We start from the raw sequence: 21,896 nt of genomic DNA on the forward strand, positions 1-21,896 counted from the left end.
CAAATTGGAAAGTATTGGAATAGACCTCATAGATTACATTTATTTCATATCTCTCATATATATATATATATGAAATGTACAATCAAGATGGATGTCAATGAGAAGCTCATTCTAACTTGGTTTTCAGAGGAGTGTCAATGTGTTACAGGTCAAAAGCCTGGTTTAAGATTCCTTCTTCTGTGCACTCTATCTGGGAGATTTGAGGTAATTTGCTTCAGGTAACTCATTAGACTTCAGATTGAACATTCTATTGCTCTTCATTGTTTATTATTTTGGGGGTGGGTTGGTCACACTTGCTGGTGCTCAGGGCTTACTCCTGCTCTAAGGGTCAGTGAATGCAGGCTTCCGGGAACATATGGGGTGCCAGGGACTGAATCTGGGTGAACTTCATGCAAAATAAGCACTCTACTCACTGTACTATTGCTCTGGTCCATCTATTTTTTTCTAAACCCATTAGATTATGTGCTCCCTGGATGATGAACTCAGTAGGAACTATGTACTCCAGCACCTGATACAGTGTCCACCCCACTGAAGCTTCAATAATGAATAATTAAGCTGAATAACAGCAGAGTTAGTTTCTAAAGCACGGTCCTCATGCACTTTTTAGAAGTGATTTGGTGAGGTGTTAGAGCATCTTGAATTCAGAAAATCTTCGTTACTCCTACAAAAAATATCTTGCAGAGTTACAGACTTTAAGTGATGTGTTATTTTTTTCTCTAAGGATCTGATAATACGTGTTTCATGAATAATTGCTTTTGAAAGCTGATTGTTATTGCTGCTCCAGGTTACAGGTACAAAAATCTATGATTAATGGCTGGAGATAGGACAAAAATTAAGATTAACAGCTGGAGAGATAATCGGGTGCTTGCATTACATGTAACCAACTGGGTTTGATTCCCAGCATCCCATATAATCCTCTGAGCCTGCCAGAAGTGATTTCTATGACTCCAAAACAAATACACAAAAATTAATACTAGGCACATTACAACTGGACAGCTATTTGACAAGGTAATGCTAGACCTTTTAAAGTTAAGAATGAAGCAGGAATTTAGACTTTCCATATCTTTTAAAATATAATTTCGAAGGGATTATTTTTATTGGTTTTTATAAGTTTTGATCCTAAACAGAGTGATGAAAAACACCTCCTGTTAAAAGTAACCAAAGACAATGGAGAGTTTGTCAACTGAACTGAATTTACAGAGTTTGGGAGTGTTGAACACGAGGGACCTTTGGGACCTTCCTTGGAGGAGAAGAGGGTAGTGGTAGGTGTGGTTCTTGAATGCGGTATGCATGAACCAGCATTAACAGTGCCATACATCACAGTAATTCAGTAAAGATTACAAAAATGAAGCCTTTGTTCTTCCAACAGCGGGTTTTCAGAAACACCTGATAAGAAGTTTGAAGGTTCTGCAGATGCACTTACCCTTGGATGTAAATTCCTCCAAGTGTGAAGTAAATGACAGGTGGAGGGTAGAGAGGAATCTCTAAAGCTCTGTTTTCAGTGACCCACCTGACCCTTCCTTCTGCAGTTTTAAGTATTCGATAGTGGATTACGCACAATGATTGGGAAGTCTTTGCCCAGCTACAGACTAGAAAAGGTTGGGAAATAACTGAAAAAAAGTATGGGACATCTGAGTTGATTTCACTTTTTTGTGAAAATACACTTAATGAAATAGCCTTTGTAAATCATAAATTTGAATTCCACACCAAGCATTTATAAAACATGTATTTTTTAGAGAGTATTCTCTAAAAGAATTTGGAAAAATTGTATTTTTTCTATTAATTGACATCTTGAGGTTCTGAGAGTGTCAATGAGTCATTTTTAATTGTCAAATATTTCTCAAATTTGATTTGGAATTTAAAGAACATTTAATCACTCACATGGGTAGTATATTTATATGCGTGTCCATAAATAATAATAGACACATATTTAAATTCTATGTAAATATTATTTGGTATACTTACAATGTTTCAATCTTTCAGCAAAAATTGATTTTATGCTTTTTAAGGAGGTGGGTTTGCTTAGTCATTATCTAGGTATATACTAACAAAACAAATTAATTTGCCTTTGGGGTTTGTTTCATTTAACCATAAAGTACATTTTCTTGATAAAATTTGAAACTGGTATACTTTCATTGTATGTACTACTTAAGGTTTTAGAAGAAATGAAGCCATGGATAAATTACTCTTGGTTTATTACAAAATAGTATTGGTGGCATGAAGCTTTCAAAGTCTATGTGTTTAGAAAAAAAGCAAGGTTGTTAGTTTGTACTAGTAAGTGGTAAAAGAAATCATATACTAAATTGCATCCACCTAAAATTTCCATTTACTTGATCACTTGACTTCCTGTTATTCATTGATTTGCTTGAGGGGGCACTAGTAACGTCTCCATGTGTCCCTGTCACATGCTAGTATAGCCCAATGGCGTCTGTTCATTCTAGGAACATGAAGAGCATCAAACCAATAGTTCAGGGTCTTGACGAAGAAGTCTGACCATCTTGTAGGTGGGCGGCCATGCAGTTTTTTGACATCCCGTGGAATCCAGTCGGTAATGGCTCTAGTCCAATGGATGTCTCCAAATCTCATTATGTGTCTGGCCCATCTGATTTTCGATGCCTTGGCAAACTAGACAGTGTCCCTGATTCTTGACCATCAATGAAGGATGGAACTCTGGATTCTTTCTCTCATTTGAGTGAAACATGATTCTCCAAGCATAGCTCTTTCAATTCCTCTTTGGGAGACCAAATAGCATTTTCGTCCTGTTTTCATAGGGCCCAGGTCTCTGAGGCGTATGTTAATGCAGGAAGAACAGTGGAATCAAAGAGATGTGCCCAGAGCTGGAGGTTCTTCATCCTCTTATCTATTTCTTCAATGCACTTGAAGGTGTTCCAAGCCGCTCTCTTCCTCCTGCACAACACAGGTGCCACTCATTCGTCCTGGTGACTTCTCGACCTAGGTACACATAACTGTTGCATTCGGAGATGGTCGTTCCGTTGAGAGCGAATGGAGCATCAGGAAAAAGACTGTTTCTCATAAACATTATCTTCGTGAGATTCAGCTGGAGTCTGACCTTTCTAACTCATGGTTGAAGTCGGCCAGCATTTGTACTGCTTGGCTAATGTTTGGTGTTATTAGAATGATGTCATCAGCAAATCGGAGATGGTGTAGTTGTCTATCTTCACTCCCATTCCTTCTTATTCCAGTCATCACATGACATTATCGAGGGTAGCACTGAAGAGTTTTGGTGAAATGATACACCCTGCCTAACCCCTCTCTTGACATGGATGATCACTTCTTTATAGAATGGTGAGATCCTGATAGTAAATCCATAATACAGCTCATGGAGGATCTTGATGTATTGATTTTGAATGCCCTGATTGGCTAGGACTTCAATGATGCTTCCATCTCAACAGAATCAAAGGCCTTCTTTAAATCAATGAACGTTAAACAGAGTGGCATCTTGAACTCCCGAAAAACATCAATGAGCTTGGTTATCGTGTAGATATGGTCAATCATGCTGAATCCTTTGTGGAACCCGGCTTGCTCACATGGTTGACCTTCATCTAGTGTTCTGACAATCCTATTCAGGATGACTTGAGTGAACAGCTTGTAGATGACAGACAATAGGCAGATCAGGCGATAGTTTCCAATGTCGTGGATGTCTCCCTTCTTGAACAGTAATACGGTCCTGTTGGTTTTTCATTGGGATGGAACCTTGCATTCAGACAGGTAGCATGTGAAGAGCCGAGCCAGTGTATTGATGAGTACTGATGGCAGGTTCTTCAAGTGTTCAGGTCTGACCTTGTCTGGGCCAGGTGCCGTTTGTTTCTTTACCGATGAAATGGCGTTTCGGATTTTGAAAAGGAGAATGTTGGGAATGACATATCCATCCTGCGGAATTTGGTATGTGGGCACATGGACGTGGCTATCAAAGAGATCTGAGTAGAAGTCATGGATAATCTTCTCCATTGCCCTTCTGGAAGATGTGATAGATCCATCAGGACGTCGGAGGTCAGTCATCTTGGTCTTGTAGTTGGCGAAGGACAGGTGGGCGTTATGAATGCTTTTCCCAGCTTCTGCTGCATCTATCAGCACTTCTGCTCTTCTCTCTTTGAGGTCTTCTTTGATCTCATCTCTGCACTGCTTTGAGAGCTTGGACATTCACTTGTGGTTGCCTGAGGCATGTGCCAAACCACGTTGGGGAATAAGCTCAAAAGTTTTTGAAGACTTGCGTTTTTTTTTTTTTTTGTGGCCATCTCTCTCTTGGTGTTCCTTGCACAATCATGGAGGTGCTGAACCAGTCAATCATATTCCTTGTCAATGCTGTCAACGACGGCATCTTCCCATGTTGCAGCAATAGTGCCAAAGTGCTCCCAGTTGGTGTTCATTCTGTGAGTTCTCTTCTTAAACTTTGCAGCCCTTTCTCCCTGCTCTGTGAAGTAGAATTTTGTGGGAAGGAGATGGTGGTACGATCCCTTTTGGAATTTTGGGACAACAGCGACATCATTCAGGCCAAACCGTTCATTGAATATGATGTGGTCTATTTTGTTGTGGAACCGTCCACTGGGAGACTCCCATGTCCAACGTTTAGATTCGGCCTTCTGGAATTGTGAGTTACGGGATGGTCTTGGTCGACATGATGAACTCAGATAGTCTCTAACCCTGTTCGTTCCATTCTAGGCCATGGGTCCCAATGTGGAGTTCTTTGGCTGATCTTCTTGGTCTTATGCTGGCATTAAAATCACCAACAATGATCTTGTGGAAGGTGTGGTCTTCTTTATAGAACTTGTCCAGTTCCATGTAGAACTTCTCAGCTTTTCCTTCATCATAATTTGATGTTGATGCATAGACAACGAAGATAGAAACTGCTGGTAGTGAGCCACATCTATTCAAGTGTAATTGTCTGATTTGTGTTGTTAGACATTCGAATGACTCAACGCTCATGGCCAAGTTCGTGTTGACAAGAACACCAACCCCTCCAGTGCCTCTTTTATCGCATATTCCGAGGAACAGTTCTTCTCCAGTGTTGAAAACTGCGTGAAATGATTGATGCCTTCTTGTCTCAGTCAGACCAATGATGTCGTACTTGATCTTTCGTGCTTGTACCATCAGGTCCTCGATGGATGCATCTGATGCCAGTGTACGAGCATTGAAAGTACAGACAATCATTTTTGTCTTTCTTCATTTTGGCAGCCTATTTCTGCCTTGAGATTTTATCAGCCTCTCCTTTCTCGTCTTTCTCAGTGCTGCCATATTGGTGACTCCTTCATGGTCAGGGGAATGAGACCCATTGTAATTACTTGGAAGTTTCCATTAATGACCATTATTAGAATCTTAACAGTTTTTAAAGATTGCTCTGGTACACTGTATTCATTTCCGTTCATTTTCACATTTATTGTATCAGTTGGGCAGATAGTTTACAGATAGATAAATAGATCATATTTGAGTTCTACATGGCTGAGAAATACCAGGAAACTTTCCAATTATGGCTCAGCCAGTGGCTCACCGAGGACCAGCCCATATTCTCTGAATGCTACTGCAAAGCCTTCTTCCTCCTGAATTGAAATTTTCCTAAACCAATGTTTGTTAGCTTGTCTCTAACCTGAAACATGGGAGATGCATTTCTGTAATTTTAAAATCAGCAGGAGACCCTGAATTCATATTTAATTAATTGCCAACAAGATTTCCTCTAAAAATGTTCCAATATTTTGTAATAAACTATAATTTTCAGCCATTTACTGGTCACAGAGAGTAAATAAAACCTAAGAGTTGATTTGGGAAAAGATGAATACATTTTGCTTACTTTTCATCATCTACTGTATTTTTTTAAATTTATTTTTTATCATTGAAGACATTTCTAGGAAATGTATGTTCAGTAAATTCACTGGTGAGAGCTTGGGGAAAGTTGAACTATAAACCTATGGTGGTTTAAAGAAAGGGTAGACACTTGATCTGTGAGGATGCGGGAGCACCGTGGGAACTGATAAGCAGGCAAGCCACCTGAGGATGCATTGCTGCAGGAGCACTAGAGAAGAGCTGGGCCAGGCTGGAGCAAAATTTACTGTGATAATTGTGTGCTGGCTGTGGAACTGTTGAAAGAAGTCAAGGGCGGCAGAAGAGACCCAGTGTGAGTCTGGAATGGAGAAAAATTGCCTGCAAACTAATAACTTTCAAGGCCTTGGCTACCTAACCGGGACTGCAGTGAAGCTTTAACCTGGCAGCAGGGACAGTCCAATGGAAATGCAGACATCTGGGGCTGGAGCAGTAGGACAGCGGTAAGACGTTCGCCTTGTATGTGGCCGGTCTGGATTTCATTCCCTCCAGGAGTGATTCCTAAGTTTAGAGACAGGAGCAAGCCCCAAGCACTACCAAATGTGCCCCCTGCTCCAACCTCCCAAAAAAAGAAAAAAAAAGGAAGAAATATAGTTATCTTCTGGCCCCAGCCATCCTGTTTCTATATTTAGAGGAGCTCAGAATTCAGGCTTGTGATTTTCCTCAGTGGAGAAGTGTTTTGGTAACTGAGATTATGCGGTTAGGGTTAGGGTTAGGGTTAGGGTTAGGGTTAGGGTTAGGGTTAGGGTTAGGTTAGGGTTAGGGTTAGGGTTAGGGGGAAGATGAAAACTTCTAATAGATTTAAGCATTCACAGGTCTTGTCCTTGATACAAAAGGACCAGTAATTTATCTGATAGACAAAATAGTATTGTGGCCTATAATATGGACAGAGACTACCCTAATTGGTATGGTCTGTGTTGATCCTGAGAGATCATGCAGAAGTTGGGGGTTGATGGAATAAGTTGTCAGTGAACCGTGGACAAAGAGCAGTGGTTACGAACACAGGCCCTGGGATGATGGTGATGTGAAAATGTGGTGATGAGAATAAGCGGCCTCAAAGAGTTATCAAGAAGGTTGGAGCAATAGTACAGCGGATAGGGCATTTGCCTTGTATACAGCCAAACCAGGGTTCGATCCCCAGCCCTCTCCAGGAGTGATCGTTGACAGCAGAGTCAGGAGCAAGTCCTGAGCACTGTGGAATGTGATATCCCCCAAATAGTTATCAGACAAATAACTATTAGCATCTGTATAATGGTTATTTCATAACCTTCCATATTAGTGTCCGAAAAAAAAAAATCAGAGGCATGGTGCCTTTTGATGTAGAATAGAGATATATGTGTCTGAGGTTATGGACTAGGATATAAACCCAAGTAAAAGTTATTAATTTAGTTAAGACATATGTTCTGTTATGGTAAAGTACTTTAAATGGGAAATTCTTTTATGAGCATTGTAAATCAGGGCTTCAGCCCTACTTCACATTCAAAGGAGAAAAAATAGCTGCCCTTTGACTGAAAGTTAAATTTTAGTCAAATAAATTTTTAAACTTCCCTTGATTTGCTTTATAATAAAAATAATCACCTTTTCAAGGATAATAGGAAAGAATATTTTACTAAGGTAATGGAATAAAAATTGAGTATGCTGGTAGAATATTTGAAGACTACAATATCCCAAGAGTTTTGAAAGTACTATCTCCTTACCACATGGTGGCACCAAAGTGCTTTATAAACGTTTACCTTTGTGCCTTAATCATTTGTTGCAGGCACTGTTTTCTTTCATCTATCACACATAATAAGTAAAAGCTACAGAGCATTCTTCATCCCCTAAAAGGGAACAGGAAAACTGACAGTTAAGTTTCTCTTGGTAACAAATCCTAATGTGACACATCTTTGGATTTCAAACAAATACAAGTTTAAAGTAAGGAATAAGGATAGATGACAAACTCTTATTAAAGTACATTTTCAGAGACCGTTACCTGTTAAAGAGTACATGATAAGTCTACCTATCTTTGAAAATAGTGATAAAACACCTCAAATTCATTATAGAAATTAAAATTAGAAGCAGGGAGAAATATTGAAGCGAAGACAGCATCCTGCGGAACCAACAACTATTTTTTATGATGAAGACTTAAAGAACCTCCATTGAATTTCATAGCACCTCACTTTTGCATGGGGAAAGTCTTGGCTCTGTCTTTTTCATGAGTTAACATATACCCGTAATTTATTCAGCAAAGGTTTAAGATAGAAGTGGTTGAGATAAACAAAAGGCAGACAAAATGAAGATGCTGTTTTGATACCCAATAAGCCTGATGTCACTCAGTATATTTTCCCAAGTTTTGTAGTTAATGAGCAAACCCAAATATGGCAATCAACTATGTAGGATGTAGAAATTAATTACTTGGGGGGTGGAGCGACAGTATAGTGTTTTGGGTGTTTGCCTTGCACGTGGCCAGCCTGGATCCATCCCTGGCATCCCATATGGTCTACCGAGCCCTGCCAGGAGTCATTTCTGAGTGCAGAGCCTAGAGTAAATCCTGCTGTGAACCAAAAAGCCAAACAAAAAAAGAGAAGAAATTAATTCCTTATCACCGAAGGTTAAAATAGATGATGATACTCAAAACTGTGTTAGGAACTCATACTCAATTTGATAAGTGGGGGTGGGGGATATCAATTTTTCTTCAAGCAGATAAGAACAGGAAAGTCCCCTGAGAGCAGCCTTCTCACTCAAATCATGCTTCCTGTAAGTGCAGCTCTCCTTAGGTGAAATAATAGAAAATTCCGCGTAGGGGTGCTTGTGATTTTACAACAGAAGAAAAAAGCAGGGAAGTGGGACTTGGAACAGGGAGAGGGAGGTTTTCTCTAACTCACAAGGAAAGCATTTTCCAACATTTTAGCAGAGGCCTACACATGATGACAGAGAACCCCCGAGATGCTATAATCAAACATACATAACGCAATCTATTTGCCATCTACAGTGAGAATATTCATTGTATCATAAACGGTTTAACTCTGATTTCCATAAGGGATGTAGTTGCTTTGCAGTCAGCTAGCAAGGGTCACAAATTGGCCCCTGCTCTTACCCAAGAGTCAGCTGGCACAAGCTGCTTCACCTCTCTGCCCCCCGATTCCTTCGCTCCAGAGAGGGTGCTGGCATCCTCACCTCACCATGCACCTACGAAATGAAATCTCTTGTCTGTTGCAGGGTCCTTTCTCCCCCTACTCCTTTCTTCGTGATTTCCTTCGTGGTTTCTCTACAGTTCTATAATAGTACAGAATGACAACTTTTCATTCATTCGTATAAGCATTTATGAGGTTCCAAATAAGCTATGTTTTTTACTAGCCCCTATTGATTTAATGATGGATCAGTGGGTAAAGAGTCAGAGCAAGCTTATGAAGAAATTAGTTTGTGGAAGGAAACAAACACGTGATGACATTGGAATATGGTCACTACAATTCGAGCTATTTTAGGTTTGAAATGAAAAGATAAAGGCTAACTAGCTTGTGTTTCCCCAACAAACCTGAAAAAAGAAAAAAAATACTTCACCTCGTGAACAGATGTAAATTAAGAAAGTTATCGTGTAGCATTAATTATAACAAACAAATAACTGCAATTTAAAGGAGAATCTCTAGTATGATGAGTTTGGGGAAGGATTGCAAAGGGTTCATTGTTTTTAAAAAACAGGGCCAGAGAGAGAGAGAGAGAGAGAGAGAGAGAGAGAGAGAGAGAGAGAGAGCGAGCAGTGGACAGTGCTCCTTCCTTGTACATGACCAACCTAGGTATGATTTGCAACACCACCAGGAGTGACCTCTGAATCCAGAGCCAGGAGTAATTCCTGAGCACCTCTGGGTGTGACCCCTGACAAAAATAACAACAACAACAAAAAAAAAAACAAGTAGAAAACATGAAAGTTCATTTTAACACCAATCCTTCCATGACTTTGCTCCTCCTCCACTGATCTTCTGATCACTTTTAGAATATGCTAGCTTCTTTGCCTCTTGAAAACATAATAATCAATGTCATTTATGCCTAGGACATTCTAGTACATAACACTTCATAGGGCTCAGTCTCATCTTCTAGCTAGCTGCAACTTAAATATCATCCTCTAATGGAGACCTTCCCAGACCAGGCGATACGAAGCATTCACTGCACCATCATTTTCCATGACAGAAATCTATTTCTTTCATTTTATTCATCACAGATTGTTCCTATCATTTCTCTTGACAGGCTTCTCTCATCTTGTTGATTTTTTTTTTGAAACAGTCTGACTCCTCTTCCTATCTGTGAACTCAATGCGGGTCAAAGAAAGTCTAATTCCAGAAGTTAACCTGGGGCTCATATATTTCATGTACAGAATAACAAGTTCTTTAATACGCGAATAGAAATGAGTTCAAGGGGATGTATAAGTAAATGAGGGATTAGATACTGAGTATCAGTAAGGAGGTGCCATGCTGAAGTTTTTTTTTATTATATCTTAAGATTGCTGAAGACTCAAAGGATCTTACTTAGACAAATGGTGCCAATACATTCTTAGTAAGGAAAATATGTTAGTAGAAAGTAGGGGAATTGATTAGAATGAGGGCAGACAAGAAACAGGGAAATTCATTAAGTGCCTACTGTCGTAATTTAGGTGAGAAATGCTGCAAAAGCTCAGGTGAAGTAGCCACTATAAGACTAGAATAAGTAGATACGAGCATTTTCACAAATTGACAGAATTTTATGGATGACTAGAAATTAAAAAAAAGCATGTACAATAGTACAAATGGACTTCTAGATTTCTGATGAACAATCGAGTCCTTAAGAACCGTCACTTATGGAAAGTTGGAAAGTAGAAACTGAGTTTCTTAAATTTGAATTAATTGTTGCACATATTTTAGCCTGAGGCTCATATTTTAGCAAAGGTATGGACTATATGCTTGAGAGAATAATAGACGAGATACTTGGGTTGTATGTGTCCATTTGGTAACAAGTAGTGAAAAGGTTCATTCAAGAGAAGGGATATGGAGTGAGAAAAGTAGAAGAAATAAATGAAATCTTGAAAATGATGTCACATAATGGCTAAATACTACTTAATTTTTGGCACCAATAAAAATTTACATTATAAAATATATAATTCTGGGAAACAAATGTACAGGATGATGAATATGTTTGACAATACTTTAATATACACTCGAGTATTGCTTAGAGAATAAATCTGAAATTTCTGTCATCACCTCAAAAATAAAATAATTATATTAGGTGATAGAAACGTTAGCTAGTAACATTATACCCTAATCATTTTGAAATATGTATATATCAATTCAAGATGGTCTACATTTTAAATTTGCTTACTGCTATATGTCAATTATATCTCAATAAAGTTGCAATAAAGAAATCAATAGAACCTTAGGAAAGTGTGCTAAGAGATAGGAAATAATGGGGGCTAGAGAGATAGTAGAGTGGGTAGGGCACTTGCCTTACATGCAGCTAACTAGGCTTTGATCCCAGACGCCCCAATGGTCCCCTGGATCCTGCCAGAACTAATATCTGAACTCAGAGCTAGAAGTAAATCTTGAGCACTACCGGATATGGCTAGAAAAAAAAAAGAACAACAAAAGAAAAGGAAAGAAAGAGTCCACCAAGGAAATGTTGTTTGACAGGACAGTTATTCCAGAATAAGTGTAAACAGAGCCATGCAAATCCAAAACAGCAAACAGCTCAAAAGGAAGGAAATGAAAATAACACTAGAATCAATTATCAAAAGATAAATTTTATTGCTATTTCTATGCTGCAAATTACAGAAAATTTGGCTTTAAATTGCTTAACCAGTGGTTTACCTACTTATAGTGTTTAACCTACTTATATCTATAGACAGGCTGTACTCTGTAGATTGTGTTTGGCACTGTATTAAGGAGGAATAGTGTTTTTATAGGACCAGCTGAAAATTTCTATGGATTGCTGCTACTTACCTAAAACAAGAAGGTCTTGCTTATTTTTTCCTCACCTAATAGTAAGCATGACGGAGGACAGTTGTTAGTAATTGTCAGCAACTCATCCGTCTCTAGATCAATGGAATTCTGTTCTTTTTGTCAGGTGACATAAGATGCAATAACTGCATTGGCATTGCGTCTGCTTTCAAGGGAGGAAGAGAAGTTCAGGGAAAGCAGAGATAGCTTCATCCAACCTGTTCGAAATGTAATCAGTAGCTGGACAGAAATGATCCCCAAATCACTATTTAGGAAGATTGGAATAATGGCTGTTTCAGCTTTTATATTATCTCTAACTGAGGAATTCATCTCCCACGCCAATAATGTTAGTAATATTAATAAGCACACTTTCAGTTTTCACCGTCTCCCTATCCTTTCACTAGATATTGTAGCTTATTGATAAAATTGGAGGTTTGGGGATAAAGTGGAAAAGTTCCCTGCTTTCTATCTATTGTTTCTGGGGCAATAATTTTCCTGTAAGCCTAGAATCCTCCCCTATAAAATGGCAGTTCCTTACTATAAATTAAATTTTATTATAATTTTAGTGAATTAATATAATATTAAGAAACAAGGTATATAAATATTTGTAGCATCCTATTTTCATATATCAAATTATTTTACATTATTTACTGAACACATCTAAGCTCCGCTATAAGAGTCTGGAATCTTCGTAAGAGAAGGAGCCTGTATCTCAAATAGTTTTGGTTTGTCTAAGATATTCTATAACTTTTGATTTATACATTATAAGAATTGCTAAATATTTCCTGAATCTGTTGCAAACTTTTACTTCTGTATGATGATAATTAACAGTGCTCCGTATGATGATAATTAACAGTGCTATGATGACAATAGCAAATTATAACACAACAGGGGGCAAAATATTCATGGACACACAAATACTACATCGCACACCTTTTCCTATTAAAATGGTCATTTCAACAGGCTCTGTTTGATGTTTAATTCTAACAATTTCTAATTGCGCTGTCAGTTTGTTCAAGTAGGCGAAATCATGCTCATTCCAATAGTGATGCTTTAGAGAAGGAAAAAAAATTGTAAAAGTAATTTTTTACACCCCCCCCCCCCCCCACCTCCTCATTCCTCTCTGTCAGACCCAAATCTGCTTGGCATGGACCTGCTCTCACAGATGGGCTGAGCATGGAGCCCCAAAGGCTTACAGACTCACACTGAGAGCGCCGGAAGGAAAGCAAGTGTCAGCAGTGGAATCCTCTGAGGGCTACACTTATGCCTCAAATATCAACCTCTATTGTACCTATGAACTTCGCAAAGAGCAGATATTTCTACAAAGTGTACAGAAGCAAGAGTAGGTGTTCAGCAGGAAAATAGCAAGTGACTGGCCATGAGATAAGCTAAATAAGCCCAGCTTCGAGACAGCATCTAGCATAAACTAAATATGCAGGAAAACAGCTTATAATCAGCCCCTGATTCATCTGGACAAGAAGGACTGACCAAATGCTTCATTTCAGTCCCTAGACAAGTGTTACCATTCTGCATGGTTAAAGAAAGCAGGATTGGTGAATCGAAGATAAGTTTCCCACTTAAGAGCAGATTATAACTGCAGGTTGTACAGAAGCTATCAGTAAAACAAAATGATAAAAACTTTCCAAAATAAAAGTTTCAGAAATAGCTATGTCAATCACGGATAGAAAATACAATAAAAATCCACAAGTACATGTTCATAGCATTATTTGGCAAAGATTTTCAATGCAAAAATTATATTCAAAATACAATTATACAATTATACCATTAAGTAAGTTTCTGACCATAAGAATTATTGGGAATATATAAGAAATGACACAAGATAATAATACAAATATATATGTGTGTGCTTTATATATGTGTGTATTTGTATCATACATCTTATACATATAGGTACATATAATATATACATATATATGTATACACATATCTATCATAAATATATACACAAATATATATACCCTGATAAATACTAGAATAATTTCCCAGATCACTCTGCAATAACATAAAATAATCTTTCTTTGAAAAAAATTAAAAATAAAGCTTTTCTCCCATGGTTAAAGCAGAACTTTCGTTTAAGAAACAGATTCATATCACATTAATATGCAATTAAAACATTCCAAGTGCTTTTTTTTGGTGGAGGAAGAGTAATGAAAAAAAAACCATGCTACAAAAATTAAAATAATAATTTTTCTTAGAGCTATCAAAGGAAGTAATTCTTTTTACATCTCAGCAATGAAGAGGGAATTTGAATCACAATAGTTAAGTTTAATAGATTCATATTCTTAGTTTTTAGTAATACTTACTAATGTTTAGTAGTGGTAAATATAGTGCACTGGGTACTTAGTGTTCTCTAAAGTTTCTTGACTTACAAATAAGTAAGTCAAGAAATTAGAATTTAATGTAAGTATAGTTAAGCCTTACTTACATGTAAGTATATTTAAGTCTGGCGAACTCCCCGTGGCGTACCCAATATGCCAAATACCAGTAACAATGATGGGTCTCATTCTCCAAATCCTGAAAGAGCCTTGAATATGGCATTTTTTAAAATCTCAGAGCTAGGACGAATAGACGTTACTGGGGCCTGCTCGAGGCAATCGACGAACAACAGGATGATCGTGATTGTGATCATGATAGTTAAGCATTTTCAAGTTGTGCATACAAAATATTTTACTATGTAAGTTTTTAATGTCTATTTATTAACAGTGCATTTATAAAATTTTTATAATCTGTGTTACATGATAAGCGTATAAAGAAAAGCTGAATTATTTAAACATTCTACAATGCCCAATGAACTCTATGATAAAAATATAGCTTTTATATGTGAAAATTATCTTGATTTTATATTTTTTTGCTGCAATATCTCCAATAGAAAATACATTTTTGTAATGCTGTATCAATATTAAATGTTAGAATATATTTTAGAATATAATTGTAGTGTTTTATTTTTAGACTTATGTAAAGGCTTCTGTTTAAAGCTAAATAATAATGATAACAGTGAGTGCTTATTCTTATTGTTTTTTGAGTCACATATGGCTGAGCTCAATGCTTACTACTGGCTCTGTGCTCAAGATTCAGCCTTAGGGAATTTGGAGGACCATGGGACCCTTGGGATCAGCTAAGGACAAAGTAAGAGCCTTACTTGCTTTACTATCTCTCTGGCCCTATCCAAACTATTATAAACTTAAATGTCAGATTATCAATAGCACCGATTGGACTGATACAAAGAATCAGGCTGTGATATTTACTAAGGATAAAAAAATATTAAGAAGAACTCTTCCTGTCAATGATCTGAATCAGTATCCACTGTTTAGATAGATACTCAAAACTATAGGCTAGACAAAGCAAAGTGGTATGTGGGTCAGCAGAAGCCATGAAGGGATTATCACTTGGAGAGAGATTCTGAAGATGATCTAGAAGACCTAGAGAAGATCCCAGTAAAAGGTGAAACGTCTGACTTGGCAGATTGGAGGAGCATTGCATTACAGAGACATGAGCTAGGAATTACATGATAGCAAAGCATCAGAGGACCCAGGGATCTGTGACTGGGGGGCATGTTAGCGAGGCAGGTAATGGCGATCCCTGTGCCACACTGAATCTGGGTTTATCTTAGTAGTGACTGACCCTGGGAAGATTTTGGGCAAAAAAACCATGGGGTATTCCTTATATTTTAGGGCATGGATGGCAAACTTTTTCTGAAAATGCCTAAATTGTAAATATTTTAAACTTCATGAACCCTCCGGTCTCTGCTATAATTACTTACTCATTTCTTTTTTTTTTTTTAATTTTTATTAGTGAGACACTATGCGGTACAGTTGTAGTTGTAGACTTACAAATTTTTTGTGCTTGGGTTTCAATTATAAAATGACAAATACCCATCCCTCCACCAGTGCCCATTTCCCACCACCACGGATCCCCAAAAATATGGAATGCTTCACGAATTTGCATCTCATCCTTGTGCAGGGGCCATGCTAATCTTCTCTGTATCGTTCCAATTTTAGTATATGTGCTGCCGAAGTGAGCGCACTTACGTCGTTTCTTAATTATTTAACACACACTGACACCCATAGACCAGGTCTTTTACAAAGTGACTGTTTCAAAACCTACTCATCGGAATCAATATGTAAACTTCATCAGCTTTTTATTCATCATGAAATGTTGTTCTCCTGTTATTTTTCAAAAGTTATTAGAAATGTGAAAAAACATACTTTGCATGGGTCATGAAAAAGTAGCAAGCAGATGGAATGTGGCTTAGGAGCTGGAAGGTTGTTCAACCTTGATATTTTCATTTCACTGAACCTATGAAGTCCCAGAGATCTGTTAGAAGCCAAATTCAGACTCTGAGTGTAAGAATTATGCGAGTCTACATAAGAATACTGGTAGTAAGAATTGAACAGAAAAAAGAGAAAAAATATGACAGTAAATCAGTAAAATTTGGCATTCATAAGTGAACATAAAGTCAGAATCACACAAAAATAGAGGCTTCTGGAATGGATGAATATATAAACAATCATATAAAAGACAGAGAATAAGGTGGGTCTACGTTTTGCTTTATACACACTCAGAATTTTGAGATACTGAAAAGTCACAGAAATCAAGTGTTTATTTTATCTGAAACAGTTAAAACTATTTGAATATTTTAGGAAAATTGCTTATTCTCTGTTTTTATATTTTAAACATATTCCACTGTCCTAGACAAGTTGCATTATTTCAAGTTTTCTTATTTTTAGAAAATTAAGTTTCTTGGAATGGTTTATTTTCCATCAAGAGTCATACTATGACTTCTTATTTCATCTTACTCTTATCTATTTTACATTTTTTTAAGTTTCTCTATCAGTTTCTGAAAGTACCAGGAAGAACCTGTCAATTTCTTCCTTTATATTTTATTGATTAGTAAGAATCCCTTTAGTTGTACGTACAAACTAAGTCCCAGAGAAGAGCAGGAAGAATGAAGACTCAGCAAGAGCAAATAAAAGAAAATCAATGGGAGAAAAAGATTGCTTGTAAACCTAGGATTTCTTTCCTCTCTACACCCCCAGCTAGAGATTAAGAATTAGTCAGGGGAGTTGGGACCGGGACACAGTTGCCTGTAGGTCTCAAAGAGCAGCTTGGAAAGAAGCCAGAGACATTATGAAAAGTAACTCACTCCTGATCCTGTCATTTAGGTTGGCTTCCGTGTCACCCTTGCCCCTACCACACTGTCTACAGGAGAAAGAAGAAACAATAAGGCAGTTAACGTCAGTAAATTAAGGGTTACTTATATTTTCTTTTTTCTTTTTTCTTTTTGCTTTTTGGGTCACAACTGGCAATGCACAGAGGTACTCCTGGCTCTGTGCTCAGAACTTACTCCTGGCAGTGCTCAGGGGACTGTATGAGATGCTGGGAATCGAACCCGGGTCAGTTGCGTGCAAGGCAAACTCCTACCGCTGTGCTATTGCTCCGGCCCCAGGGTTACTTACATTTTCAAGAGCACAATTTAATGATACTAGATGAGAGAAGAATGGTCTCTGTTGGGCAACATTACTTTGGCTGACCCTGGGACAGTGATAATTATTGGTCAGACTCTGAGAATTTAGAGTCAGGACCCAAATAGGCATCCGTGACCAGAAAGAGGAGAAACGTGATTTTCAAATCACTGTACTTCATACGCACAAAAAATTAAGATATGGCTAATCAAGGCCTACAGCAAATAATGTGAATACAAAGCATTATAAAACTGCCAAGCGGTAATGATGATAGATGGTCAATGGAACACATGAAAGTGAACAGATCTATTGGAAAATGTCAGTATATTTGAGTTGAGATAAAGCACCTCCAGTATTTTCTTCAGTATTTATACCGAGTCTGAGTAAAACAAAATTGTGAATTAAGTGTCAAATATGCATAGCTAAATTGTTGTAATTAATAATAGACTGATGAGGAGTGCAAGGAATTCTTAGTTGAGCAAATGCTCATGTCAGTAGAAGGAATTCTTTGTCACTTGACATATGATCATGATGAGAAATATGTTATTGAGAAGTATCTGAGTATTTCTCATCCTTATTCCTTTATAGATTTCATACAGTTTTTAGACCTTTCTTTATGTGTGGGTAGGTGGGTGGGGGATTCAGGACTTAAATATCATCAGACAACTTGTTAAGATTTTATGAGAACCCAAAATCATCTAATTTTAATTTTACCTCCAGTAACTTTATCTTTGGAGGAACAATATTGTCAGAAAATAGGATTCCCCATTGTTGGAGGCAGTTGTTTCATACTGTATTCTCTTCATGGTTCTTCCTTAGACATCATGGCTCTAACTGTCCTGTTTAAAATTCAAATTGCTGAAAATTTACATTGTCCATACGTTATTTATAGTTATATTGAGGTAACATTGGTATTCAAGATGGTAACAGTTATGTTTTTAGGGTTAAAGATTTTCTATACCATACTTACCATCATATCTTCGACTACCCGCTCCCGAGACCCCTTCAGAATAACGCCTTCAATTGTTATCAGAGTCACTGGACATTGTCCAGTCCCTCTTTCTTTCTTTATATGCCACATCTGAGTGAGATTATTTGCTGTTTGTCTTTCTCTCTCTGACTTATTTCCCTTTGAGGGCTACTAACTTCTTAATGAGTCAATGAGCAATTCACGTAATTGCTAGCTCAAGGACATTCTTAAATCTTTATAAACACGGTTCAGTTAATTTATTCATTTAGAGATATCATAAGGTGTTAAAACTACCTTTATAGGTTTTCATTTTTTAACTTTCTAAGCACTATGTCCTAGAAGCAATTCAGTAGGATTTTCTACTTCCTGCTCTGCATATGATTTAGCTTGCATATTTAAATGTGCCAATTACTCATTTTGCATACGTGTGAAGAGATTATATACCTCGAGTTCCTTAGCTGCAATGTTCACACTCTAACTTATCAATGTTATAAATGTTACTGGAGACAATTTGTCTTTCTCTCTCCTTCTAGCTTTAAAAGCAACCATCCTCTGAAAACTCAAGGTTAATAAAAGTGTGACTGGAAGATCAATTTTCTAAATGGAGATAGTTCATTCAGGCTGAAACCCCAACTTGATAGACTTTTCTATCTGTATGGTTTAAATATTCTATTTAATGAAATAAATCAGTTTTATTAGAATATTTGGGTCTAGGATCAATCTGTTGGAATCATTTATATTAAAAAAAACTGATTTAACAGAAAAATGTCTCTTCTCCTAGGTCTGCCAAAAGCACATTTAGTTCTAACTGAAGTGCTGCTGTGGAATACAGGAGAAATATCATTTGTGCCATAATGATAAAAGTTGTTCTCTATTAAAATAGTCTGCTGTTTGCATAATTTTTAGAAGAAGCAGAATAATTTGAAATAAGTTACAGAGAAAAGAACAAGTATTGGATAGTTTCACTGATACATGGTTTCAAATGAAATGCAGCCAGGGAATAAATGGTGTCCAAGAAAAATCAACTCTGTGCCCTTAACAATGGAATTGAAGTTAGCATGTCAGGATGGAGTTTTTATGGATGAGACAGGCTACAAGTGACGGGACAATAATGGAAGGTTTTAGGTATTTTGGTGGTGATAGTGGCATAATAACTGCACACCAAATATATAAGTTTATATATATATAATATATATAATATACCATCACTATTACAAACCACTTTAATTCAATAATAAAGTAGATTTATTTAACTCTATGTTCTCCAATGAGATTAATGACAGTATATATTTTGAACAGTGAAATTTGGTAATAGCTCATAGTCATTTTTATGTGTAAATGCATTTTAATGTAATATAGTTTATAAAATTAATCTTTAATTAATACTTTTCTACTTAGGATAGAAAACCTTTTTTTATTATGGTAAATCTTGCAATAACTTAGAAAAATTTAAAAGCACAAAATAACCATAACAGTAGATAAATTGAACCATCAAAAATTTAAAAGTTGTGCTGTGAAGAACTGAAGGAACTGGAAAGCATCACAAAGAATGTGGGAGAAAACTTGTCAGTACATTTGTTCGACATAAATTTTTATCTGAAGAAGACATGCAAACAGTCAATAAGCACATTAAAAGATGTTCATCTCTGAAGAATATAATGATAATAAGGTACTGCTTTGCTCCAACTAGAATAGCTATCATCACTGTTATTCAAGTGTTGGGACAGATGCGGAGAAATTAGAAAACATATAATTAATGGTGGAATGTAATGTTGCTTCTTTGCAAAACACGATCCTCCAAACATAGTTAACATATGGCTTGGCAATCCATACCTAAGTTAATCATTGTACACATAGAAACATTTCGTGCACAGAAATGTTCATAAAAAACATCTTTCATAATTATCTTAGAAAAACTCAAACTTATGGTGGCTGACTAATGGATAAATACAATGTTCTCTACAAATAGGATTAATCTAACACAGTTAATCTAAGAGAAATAAGGTAGTTAATAAATATTATATACTACCTACTCTAATGGGCTGGAGCGATAGCACAGTGGTAGGGCATTTGCCTTACAAGTGGCCAACATGGCTGACCTGAGTTCGATTCCTCTGCCCCTCTCGGAGAGCCCGGCAAGCTACCAAGAGTATCTCGTCCGCACGGCAGAGCTTGGCAAGCTACCTGTGACGTATTTGATATGCCAAACACAGTAACAACAAGTCTCATGACAGAGACGTTACTGGGCCCGCTGGAGCAAATCGATGAACAACGGGAGGACCGTGACTGTGACCTACTCTAATAAAAGTAATAGGCAAAAAAAGAGAGAAAGTGTTTGTAGTCAAGGACTAGAGTTGAACAGGGAAAGGAAATAATTGATAAAAGAATGTTTGGCATTTCTTGTTTGGTTGGTGAGAATATTCTAGAATCAATTATGATGATGATGGCACAATTGTGTGTGTGTATACTCGAATAACTGACTTGCGTACATTAAATGGATAAATTAGAAGATATATGAATTATATCATATAAAGCTGTTATAAAAGTGTATTATATTGGTTTCTATTTTATTTCCTTTTTTTTTGAGGGCAGCACACACCAGGTAGTGCTAGGGCTTAATTCTCGCTATGAATTAAGGGATCATTTCTGGTGGTGCTAGAGGGTATTAGATGGGGTGTCAGCGAGCAACATGTGTCTGCTGTGTTCAAGGCAAATATCTATCTTTCCAGCTTCTCTATTAGTTTCTAAATTATTTTAGTCTATAAATTATACTAATATTTCTTTGCCTATCCCCTTAAATCCTCACTGTGAGTCCCAGATTCTACCAGTCCCATTCCCACATTTCTGTGAGAAAAACCGTTAGAACTACATAATTAATGTAAGTTTGTCATTATTATATAAAGCTAGAAGGTGCTAACAGGATATTCCACATGGTGATGTCTTGCAATTTCAGTCTACACTTTGGTTCTGTTAAGATCCTATACCATTTTGCAAAGAAGACTTTAATAAGGATTAAAGGGAAAATCCTATACCTAAGGAGGAAAGAATATTCTTTCCACGGATGTTGGCAGTGGGTATACAACAGAAAACTACTAATGGTTTATAATGGAGCGATCTTATCTTGGTTAAAGTGGGGATTCCTCATTTCTATATAATTTTATTTAAGAAAGAATCAATGTGTTAGTATTTACTATAGGCAATTTCTTGGTAATGCTCAGGGGACCATGTGGTATCAGAAAACAAAAACTCAGGGTTTTTTGAACATAAAGCACCTGCTTCTTTCCATTGAGTATTTCTTCAGCTCTGGGACTTTTTTGCTAACAAATTAAAATTTGAAAGTATGTAGAAGGCACTAAGAGACTAGTTACACTTCAATATTCATACAGTTCAGAGCAACTTACACTGCAAACTCAAGCTGGCCATAAGAGACCGCAAGTCCAGTGTTTTTTCCCCCCTAGAACCTATAAATTCACTTAAAACAGTGTTTCAGAGTTTATAATGTGTTCTATGTTTAATTGTTTTTCTAATATAAAATCAATAAGCCATTGCACTTAGACAAAAGACCTGAAATATCCAATAGTCTTGCTAGTATAGTTAAACCTGTGATTTCTGAGAGCACCTACTTTGTGGTTATTATTGTTGTATTTGTTGTTGTTTACTGGTACTAAAATT

The 21,896-nt window shown here is 37.0% G+C and overlaps 1 protein-coding gene and 1 non-coding gene across 7 annotated transcripts in view; both read right to left on the reverse strand.

Moving 5' to 3' along the window:
- The window catches only part of RALYL (RALY RNA binding protein like), a 721,318-nt gene that overhangs the window by 292,699 nt on the left and 406,723 nt on the right, over nucleotides 1-21,896 (reverse strand). The gene's annotated exons all lie outside the window — the stretch shown is intronic.
- Nucleotides 15,708-15,814, reverse strand: LOC130022830 (U6 spliceosomal RNA). Its single transcript, XR_008792322.1, has one exon. It is a non-coding gene; the product is annotated as a U6 spliceosomal RNA (small nuclear RNA).

The sequence above is a fragment of the Sorex fumeus genome, unplaced genomic scaffold (genome assembly GCF_029834395.1).
Source record: "Sorex fumeus unplaced genomic scaffold, SorFum_2.1 ptg000002l, whole genome shotgun sequence".
In the NCBI taxonomy this organism is placed as follows: Eukaryota; Metazoa; Chordata; class Mammalia; order Eulipotyphla; family Soricidae; genus Sorex; species Sorex fumeus.